The 10,155-nt window shown below is 41.2% G+C and overlaps 1 long non-coding RNA gene across 1 annotated transcript; it reads left to right on the top strand.

Moving 5' to 3' along the window:
• The first annotated feature begins 776 nt into the window (after positions 1–776).
• Positions 777–4,697, top strand: LOC134289915 (uncharacterized). Its single transcript, XR_009998753.1, has 2 exons — positions 777–3,673; positions 3,734–4,697. It is a non-coding gene; the product is annotated as an uncharacterized LOC134289915 (long non-coding RNA).
• The last annotated feature ends 5,458 nt before the right edge of the window (positions 4,698–10,155 follow it).

Genomic DNA, 10,155 nt, shown 5'->3' with positions numbered 1-10,155 from the left:
ACAATATCTACCGTTATCCGAACGCGAATCAATCTTAAAAGCGAACCACAACAAAGCGCACCTAGGTTTTGAGAAAACATTATCTGCTGTCAGGGAGAGGTATTTTTGGCCTCGAATGAGCTCACAAATTAAAAAGTTTTGCCGAGATTGCATGACTTGTCAGACTAGTAAAGCTACGAACGTAAATACAACAGCTCCTTTGAATTCCCAGAAGAAAATTGCAGAATATCCTTGGCAGTTTATAACCATGGATTATGTTGGACCGCTGCCAGTATCAGGAAAGGGTAGAAGTACTTGTCTTCTAGTTGTGACTGATATTTTTAGCAAATTTGTAATAGTTCAACCCTTTAGACAAGCGACAGCTGAGTCTTTGGTTCCATTCGTTGAAAACATGCTATTTCAGTTGTTTGGGGTACCAGAGGTCATACTGACCGATAATGGAACCCAATTTACATCCAAATCCTTTCAGGATTTGCTCGAAGAATACCACGTTACGCACTGGCGAACACCAAACTACCACCCTCAAGTAAACGATGCAGAGAGGGTAAACCGCGTACTGACAACAGCCATTCGAGCTTCCATAAAGAAAGACCACAAGGATTGGGCCAATAACATCCAAATGATTGCCAATGCCATAAGAAATTCAGTGCATGAGGCAACACGTTACTCGCCTTATTTTGTCATGTTCGGTAGAAACATGGTGTCAGACGGCAGGGAATATCGGCACTTGAGGGATAACGCAGAAGGAAAGGTGAGCCTATCCAACACGGAACGGGACAAACTATATGCAGAAGTTAGGGAAAACTTGAAAAAGGCATTCGAAAAGCATTCCCGTTATTACAACCTCAGGGCAAATGCAAATTGCCCTACCTTTAAACTAGGTGAGAAATTGCTCAAGAAGAATACGGAGTTGTCGGATAAGGGGAAGGGCTATTGTGCAAAACTGGCCCCTAAATACATTCCCGCAATAGTTAAGAGAAAGGTTGGAGAACACTGCTACGAATTAGAGGACGAAGTAGGCAAGCGTCTGGGCATTTATAACTGCCGCTACTTGAAGAAGCTCGCCTCATCGTCGACATAACTTTACTGGTGTTTGAGCTATGCAACCTCTTAGAGGTAACCATGCATCTTAGAATGCTCCAAAATACATTTTTGGCATCAATTCTCACTCCTTGATAGGGCTGAGATGGTGGGAACAAGCTATGGTACCTTTTCTTAAAAGGACACGATACACTACCATTAGTGCACTAAAATCCACACTGTGGCATAGTAAACCATCTCCTCGTATATCGAGTCGAGTTTCTTGGATGTAAAGCTATGTATACTCACAGAGTGGACCAAGCAGTTAAAACCTGCACGAAAACACAACCGGCCATTCTTGAAGTGCTCCTCTATGAGTTGAGCCGTCCCACAAAAACTTTTTAACTACTGGTGACGAACTTCAAGAATGTGCATGGACAAGTAGAAGACTACTCTGAAGAATAAGAGTAAGAGTAGTTGAAGAAAGCAGTAGATTCTCCAACATAAAGCTATGAACCATTTGCGACAACGACGAGATCACAAAACCCTGACGAGGAAACGAATTTACCGGATTGGACAATACTTGACGAAGGTGAAGGTGGCCCTGCCTAACCTGATACGGTCCTAATGTTAGTGATTAGTTACCCTACACTTATATTAGGTTAGTTCTTATGACTAGTATTAGTAATTTAACTGAATTTCATACCCGCTTTTGTAAATACGTTAACTTTGGGTTGAATTCCTTGGAAAATGTTGTAAATATATCCGTAATCCTTTCGTCTGTCCTTCTTCCGTTGTAAATACGTTTTTCTGTATATAGTAGTTGGTAGTCTTCTTCATCTTGAATTCTTCACCGTCAGGTCGTTTTCATTCATGGTGCGTAGAACGAATTCATTCTGGCATCGTAATTACTCATGTTGTTTATGATCAGCGCAAACTTCCTTCAAATCAGATCCATTCAGTTCATAGCATTTGTTTTCCTTTCCTTTGCACAATAGCCCGGTCCTTGTTAATATTCCTTCCGCATCAAAAATCTAACGTAGAAAGCAGCAGTCACATCAACAGGTTTCTCGGTTTTTCATCCCACGTCGCAGCTCCTAAAATAACAAACACAAAGCAATTAATTCACTACAATAAGGAAGTATTTCAAATACTCCCCCCGTAAAACACAAATCACTGAAGTTTTCGTGAATATTTTCACGATTTCCGATGCTTTTCCCGGCAGTTCGCTGCATTCACGCACGTTCTTTTTTTTTCACTTTGTTTTGGTTTGCTCAGTTTGACAGCTCGGCCCGAACCGGTTCTCGCGCGGTGCGTTTAGTACTTGTACCGGTGTGAAGGTAATGTGAAGCTACTGTGAAGCTTATTCGTATGGGGTATGTGGTGGGTTTAGTAGTTCTTTTCAAATTTCACTTTATCAGATTTGAATCTGGTGTAGAAGTTTGATTAAGATTTGTTTCTTACGTTTTACAAAGAAGTGGACGATTTGCCTGGAGGAAAGCTTCGGGGTGGGCCAGTTCTTTGTAAAATAGTCTTTTGCGGTAAATTCAGTGAATGGATCGGTGCTCAACGCAATGATTGGGGTAGATCCGGAATCTGAATGAGCCTGTTTTTGGTTTAGTGGGGAAATAATTAGTTTTCATTCAGTTTTCAAGAAACTGAGTTGAAGACATATTCAGGTGTGTTGTAAGGAATATTTTTGGTAGGGGTACATGGTACAAAGCGAACCGTTCGGTACTTTTGGGTACAGCTGTATTTTTTTTTTTCATTTATTTCTGTTCATGGTTGTAAATATCCGATGTTTTAGTTTATAAATGTGGTATGTTTCGTGATTGATGTAAGTAGTAGTAGCATTTGCTGGAGACCGGAGTCGAAAGACGCTGATGGTCGGTAGTAGGCACGTTCATTGTCGTTCGTGTGCTATAGATAGAGGAGGAGTCAGCTCTAGTAGTTGATGATGATAACGTATGACCCCAAATGCAAACATACTTTCAAAAATTAAGATACCTACCTAGCCTTTGTAAATAGTTAATTAAATTTTCCCTACGAAAATTTAGTTAAATCAATTTAACTAAATTTTCGTACTTAAGCATGGAGTGATGTAACAAGTACGCCAAGCGTACGTTACTATGTAAATATAAATTTGTTTAATCATTATATTATTGTACATAAATGACGTTATCCTTAGAATTAAATATAAATGAATTAGTAATTTGTTCCGCTTTATGAATTCCAACTGTTCAAACTTGCTTGCACGTCACTGTAAAAAAAGAAGGCTTAAGAAAGGAAACGATAAAACTGCGCCTGGGAGATAGGCAATTGAAATACAGCATTACGCAATTTAATTCGCGAGGTCAAGAAGAGAAATTCTCGGATTAACGGATCGAAAACCGAAGGTCAAATTCACTTCGTGTCCTTGGATTTGATGGGAAAGTGGGAAGGCAAGATCTGATGAAGCCTGCATGAGCGAGATGCATTTCAATCAGGGGAGCATTAATAGATGATTTCATCTTATTCGTTCGGCTGAAGCATTTCCGGCTAAACCTAACTTTCGAGGGTTTTTATCTGAGGACATTAGAGTCACTCGTTCATTTGCCTGGAGACTCGAAAACGTTTCGGAAGTGTGGCTCTGCCAATAACCGCGGTGATCGAGGTAGTGAAATTGAGAAGTCTGAAATCTTTTGAAGTGCTAATTTCCCGTGTCTCATTTCAGTGAACTGTAGTCAAAATCAAATAGACAGTTACTGTAAGCCAGTTACGTTTGTGTGAAGAATCGTTAGAACAGAAAGGTAATGTGATCCTCTAGAAAACATGTGCGTGCCATGTGCAGTGTCTAAAGATTCCTTTGTCGTACAGCCGTGCGACGGCTTTCTGTGTCCAATTTAGGAACCACCGTAGCCACAACTCTCCGTCGAGTGCATCCGTTGGCAAATTTCCTGGCCAACCGTCAACCCACGGTCAGAAGGGGCCGCGCCGTCACCATCGCGCCCGAGCGGAATAATCACGAGAAGAACCGCTGTTAGTCGAAGTTCAGGATCCCACGAGACTCCGATCCGCCCTGCTAGGTGGCTAGGCCCTAGTAGCGAGCAGCGAAGAGACCCCAACCGCCAATCGTCTCCCCAACAACCACGCCGTACGTCTATCAACCGGCCGGGCATGCGGTAACTGATCCCGCCAAAGTCGATCGCAAACGAACAACAGATCTGTAAGTAGAGCTCTATTTTTCCCCCAGTCCGTGGGCACATGTGACGACGACGAGAAATTTCGTCAATGGACCCATAGCATTTTCATATGGTGTTCCCGAAATTTTAGCTTGCCGGCTATATTTTGCAAGCGCTATTGTTCTGCGAGCTAGGTGCAGACAATGGAATTTGGAATCGTGAGGAAGAAAGACACGCACATGTAGGATAGGTAGAAACAAAGTGAATTCGATATTAGTTAAATTATTATGAACTAGAATATACGTTTTTTGAATTCTGAATTAAAATCGCTTTATATCCCTATCCGCTTATTTGATTCACGGAGAGTAGCATGGTGAAAGATTTCATGTCGCGCGCTTAAAAATTCAAATTTTGTCGCCTGCAGAAGTGGGTTGTAGTGAGTAGGTTGAACCGGTTCCATGACGGTGTCGACATCTGGTGTATACTGGCGGTGACTTCCAGTGATGATAACCGAAAGTCTCCTCGGAAAGCTTCAGAACCGTTTCGTTTAGGGTGATTTTTGATATTATGCTCCTTTTGAATTGAAATGCAAATCCGTAAGTCTGATGTGGGTGAATTTGGGGACTGCTGGACCGTTTCCTATCCTTTTCAAGGAACGACTTGAACTAACCGTAGGTTGGGTCTCATGCCGGGCAATCATACCTTGGCGATTGGTCCTCATTAGAGGTGGCGCTTAAGCCATTCGCTTAACAAAACGGAAACAGCCCAACAGTCCATTTGTTTATTAGGGAGATATTTAGGAGTAGACCGCCAGTCGTTCCCAAACGACATTTTGGCGTGCTACAGAATTCCTGAGACAAACCTCCTTGGAGGAATTCCCGAAACAATACTTGAAAGAATGTTTGAAGGAATTTATGCATGCAATAATCCGTTAAGAATGTGCTGAATACATCTTTGGACGATTTTCTGAAGGAAGTTTTGGAAGAGTATTTCGAGGAATTTGTGAAGGAATATTTGGAGAAATGCCTGAATTCGGCACCAACATTTCAAAAGGGCGTAACTGCTTTTGCAACCAATGCCTTCTCACAGAGCTGTGGGTCGTATTTCATTCATCTCACGCAATTCACATCCATTAATCGAAAGAGGAGGATTTTATCTTTCTATTTGTACTAGTGGATTGCTCGAGAGGGATGGGATACGCTCCACAGCTTTGTGAGAAGGCATTGGTTGTAAATGCAGTTACGCCCTTTTGAAATGTTGGTGCCGAATTATTCCTTGGATAGGGTAGAAATTTACTTCGTCATATGCAGATGTTTTTTTTTATTTATTTTTTTATTCGATAATTTTAACTTCAGCTAGTTCTTCACATAAATATATCAGATGGAAAATAGCTGATAGTTGAAGACATGATGTGATATGGTATGATAATGATGACTCATTAGATGGAAGAAGAAGGATGTATGCTATCAATAACGAGCCGCTATAGTACTGAAAATCGAATAATTGTGGAAAACTTCACATTTCAATTTCACTCCATTTATGACGAAGGCAACCGCACCAACGCAGCAGCTAGCCGAACTGTTCGTTATCGCCGTGTATTTTTCACTTCGCCAGATTCACTAATTGACTGGGCCATCGATTCACACCCCACAAAAACTTTGTTGTATGTACTTCAAAGATAAATTTCACTGCGGCAGAATACAGTAAAAGCTGCTCAATTATTGAAATAAATTGGTTTCTTCCCGGCGGTAAATTGTAAACAAACAATTGCCTTCGTTGCAGGTCTGAGTATTCGATGAAGGTAATCCTAAAGTATTCTCAATAAAATCGCTAAGGAAATTCCTGGAGAAATGTTTAAAGCTATTCTTGAAAGTATGAACTAACCTGAAGCAATCTACGAAGGGATATTTGAGAGAATCCCAGGAGGGTTTCCTATTGGATTCATTGGAGAAATTCCTAATGGAATCCGCTCCATTCTGAAGGAAGTCTTGGGGGAAATTTCTGATGATAGGGTGGGGTGGGGCAAGATGGGTCGCGGGGCAAGATGGGTCAGTCCCATTTTCGGGCGCATTATTCATGCTTTGATTATGTTAATAATTTTGTTAGATGACCAGCATGAATATACAAAAGTTTGGGGCATTGATTGAAAAAATATTCACTCTCATTGGAAATAAAAAATAAAATGGTTTTTAGCCATTTTTCTTATGCGATACGTTCCATATAATCTCCATATAAACGACCGCGGGGCAAGATGGGTCACCTTCAATTTTGAACGTTTTTTGGAGCATTCAAAAGTTATTTATTTTTTATTACAAGACTATCTCATAAATGACTTCAATCAAGCGGAATGAACGCTCAAAATTATAACATAAAATTATGATAATTTTTAGGTGAAAACATCGATTTTCAAGTCGCCTTTGGACCACTCAAATCGTAAAGTTTTTTTTATATTCCAAATAAATTTATAAACCGTTTACTAGTAGCTCTTGTTTACTCAGTATGGATATGGAGCATATATGAATGCGGAACAAATCTTATATTTTGACGTTTTTCGTTGAGAAAATGTGAATCACTTAAAAGGTGACCCATCTTGCCCCGCACTTTTTTCACGGCGCAAAATCGATTACTTTTTAAAACTGCTTGTTTAACATCATATTTTGTATTTAATGAACTTTTTATCGACTTTTAGCATAGCTAACTAGTGTATTAAATAGTAGCGGACGAATACAAACCAATACGATTAGTATTTACAGAGTTATGGTGATCCATTCTTAGGCGACACATCTTGCCCCGCCCCACCCTATGTTTGAAATAATCCTGATCAGTGAAGAGAATTGTCAGACAAAAGAAGCACAAAGCAACAAAGGAGCCACGGCGATTACTCTTTAACCCAACTGGTAACAGATAATGACATGATCTCGAAAGTTTCTGTTGCAGACAAAACGGAAGCTGAATTTGTTGCGTACTTTACAATTTGTGAATGATCAATTATTGCAAACCCAAAATCGAAACTGTTTCATGATAGATCTTCATCGGCGTTGCATGGCTTACCTACTCGAAGCTTCCGCTCGAAAATCGCAATGCAAGGCTGAAAACCTCTAAACTCGTGGTGCACTATCTTTATCCTATTCTGTCAAGTTGGGACAATCTTATGTCGCATTATGTGGATTGTCGCAACAACTACAGGTTACGACATTGTCAGTATTGTCCTGATACGAGTTTTTTGCCGGAAACTTCGAAGGAATTACTAATGGAATCAGGAGTTGGAGAAATTCCTTAATGAAATCATTGGCGAGATTCCCCAAACAATCAATGGAGAAATACCAGAGGAATCATTGAAAATATTGTTTATAGGAATCCTTAGAGACATTTATGAAGGAAACCTTGTAGGGATCCCTGAAGGATTCCTTAAGAACTCCTTGGAGTATTTCATAAGGAATGCTTGAAATAATTTTCTTTTGAATGTGTTACTGAAACAATTACTGGATGAATTCTTCGAAGTAATTTTTGAAGAATCCCTGAAAAATTTCTCAATAGATTTTTTGTAGGAGATATGGATGGATTTCGTCAAGCATCTCTTGGAGGAAATTCCAAAAAAAAATCAAGAAATTCCTGTCGTAATCCTTGTTGGTAAGAATCCCTCAGAAATTGATCAAGTGTAATTCCTGGAGGAATTTCAGAGGCAATCTCCTTGTGAACTCCTGGAGAAATAGCATGTTTGTTTGGAGAATTATCAGTAACAAATCAAAATTAGAGAAAAACTCTCGAAGAGATCTTTAGAGAAACCTCAAATCAATTCTCCCGAATAACTACAAGAGAATATTATGAAAAACACCAGAGGCAATTTTTAAAAGCACTTCATGACCTTGCATAACAATGGACAGCACTTCGAACATGTACAAAATTCTGTATTCAAAAAGCTGAGAAGCCACATCTTCTACGGTAGTTTGTTACTCGATCTTCCCGAAGTTTCAGTATCACTGTGTAATATTTAGGGACAAGTGGTAGCAGGCTCAACTGGATATTCTATTTGCCATTCATCAGCTCAAAAACAACAAAGCAATTGGTTAGGATGGTATCGCAGCTGAACTCATCAAGATGGGCCTAGAAAAGTTGGCCACCTGTCTGCATCGGCTGACAGTCAGGATCTGGGAAATCGAACAGCTACCGGAGGAGTGGAGGGAAGGGGTAATCTGCCCCATTCACAAGAAAGGCGTCCATTTGGAATGTGAGAACTTCAGAGCGATCACCATTTTGAATGCTGCCAATAAGTGCTATCCCAGATCATCTTCCTCCGGCTGTCACCTAACACGAGTGGGAAGTTATGAAGCCGGCTTCATCGACGGCCGGTCGACAACTGATCAGATCTTCGCCGTACGACAATTCCTTCAGAAATGCCGTGAATACCAGGTCCCAACCTGTATTCCAGGTCAATCAGGTCACCGACTTCTAAGCGGCCTAAAATTGCGCGATTGCATCCAATCAACTTGGTGTCTTCAGAGCACTTATTCAGCATACATCGAAGAAATAGTGCGCCGAAGACATCAATTTGATTTGATGCAATCGCGCAGTTTTATTTACGTTTTTGCACTTATGAAGACTCAGTGCGCAGTCCAGTGGTGAACTAAATGCGGTATATCTTTTTGTAAATAAAATACATTTAGTAAAAGCTTTTGCTTCTAATAAATCGTAATTATTCAAACTATTTCCCCAAACAACCATCTACAAACTCCATAACAACCGAACAATTTCAGCACAAAAAGGCAATTTATCTTGAAGATACCCCACCATCCCAGAAAGCCTCACTGGTAAAACCAACGCAGTTTTTCTCGAAAAGCCCACACAAAACTGCTTTCGGTGGGGGTTCAGAAACACCACAAAAGCTTATACCGCATACATTTACTGTTATTTTCTACTCTCATCCCAACACCGCATCGTTACTCTTCAGCGAAATGTCTCATGGACACACATCCGGCTGCGAAAAGTATCCAAAAAGAGCATGCGGTTCAAAATGAGAAAAAATTGCTCGTCTGTTTATCGCAACACTTTCCGAAAGCCGAAGCGCAACCATTGCCGTTTCGCATCTCCTCCGTAAAAAAATTACCCCCTTTCCAATCTTTCAATTGCGCCAACGACGACGACGATGACGACGAGGCTCGCTGCAAGTCCACCTAGGCAGGGTAGCAGTGTGGGGTGCCCAAAAATGAAGAAAAAAGCATCCCCTCGTGTCGAACTGGACTTGGTTGTGCCAGCCGAACATTGCACTGTTAAAAAATCGTTCGCTGCACCACATTGAGGTGACCATCGCCGCTTGGGTGGACGTCGTCATCATCGCAGTAGGCCTTGCGATTCGCATGAAGTAGTTCCACAATCCACAACCAACAACGGTTGCTGCGTATGTGTGACGATAGAAAGAAAACAAATGGAAAACTGGTAGCGATGGGGGCTCCCACCATGGTGGAGCTCAGAGGAGTAAATTTATGTTTGTGTGTGAGCGAGAGGGAAAGCATACAATGGGAGCAAGAAAAGAGTTCAATCGAGGGTGGCGGTCCACCTCCCGAAAGTTGCCGGAGCCGCCTCCTTACACAGTCAGACTCGCGGATGGCCACCACCGGTTCGCATTCGATAAAAAGAGTCCCCGATCCGACCGAGAAGAGCAGTGGAGCCGAGGCAACATGCATATGGAGGACTTATGACCAAAGCAGGCAACAATAACGAATAAACATCATTCATTATACATATATTGCATGTTGTGTGTGCGATAAAGCACTTCTCTTCGTTCGGATCGCGTGGTCCAGCACAACTCGAGTGCTCTTAGTGCTGGCTGGCGAAAGCGTACCATTTTCGAGACGAGGCGCTAGTTTTTATTTCGGAAATTGCAATTTATTAAAAAGAAAAATTAAATCCGACTGAAAACAGTGGCCGCGGCGCGGCTCCGGCACTCGAACGCAAGAGTGCACGATTTTTTGTATTT

This window comes from Aedes albopictus, chromosome 3, assembly GCF_035046485.1.
Source record: "Aedes albopictus strain Foshan chromosome 3, AalbF5, whole genome shotgun sequence".
Taxonomy (NCBI): Eukaryota; Metazoa; Arthropoda; class Insecta; order Diptera; family Culicidae; genus Aedes; species Aedes albopictus.
Note: the sequence above shows the minus strand (reverse complement) of the source record. Positions and strands in the feature narration are given on the sequence as shown.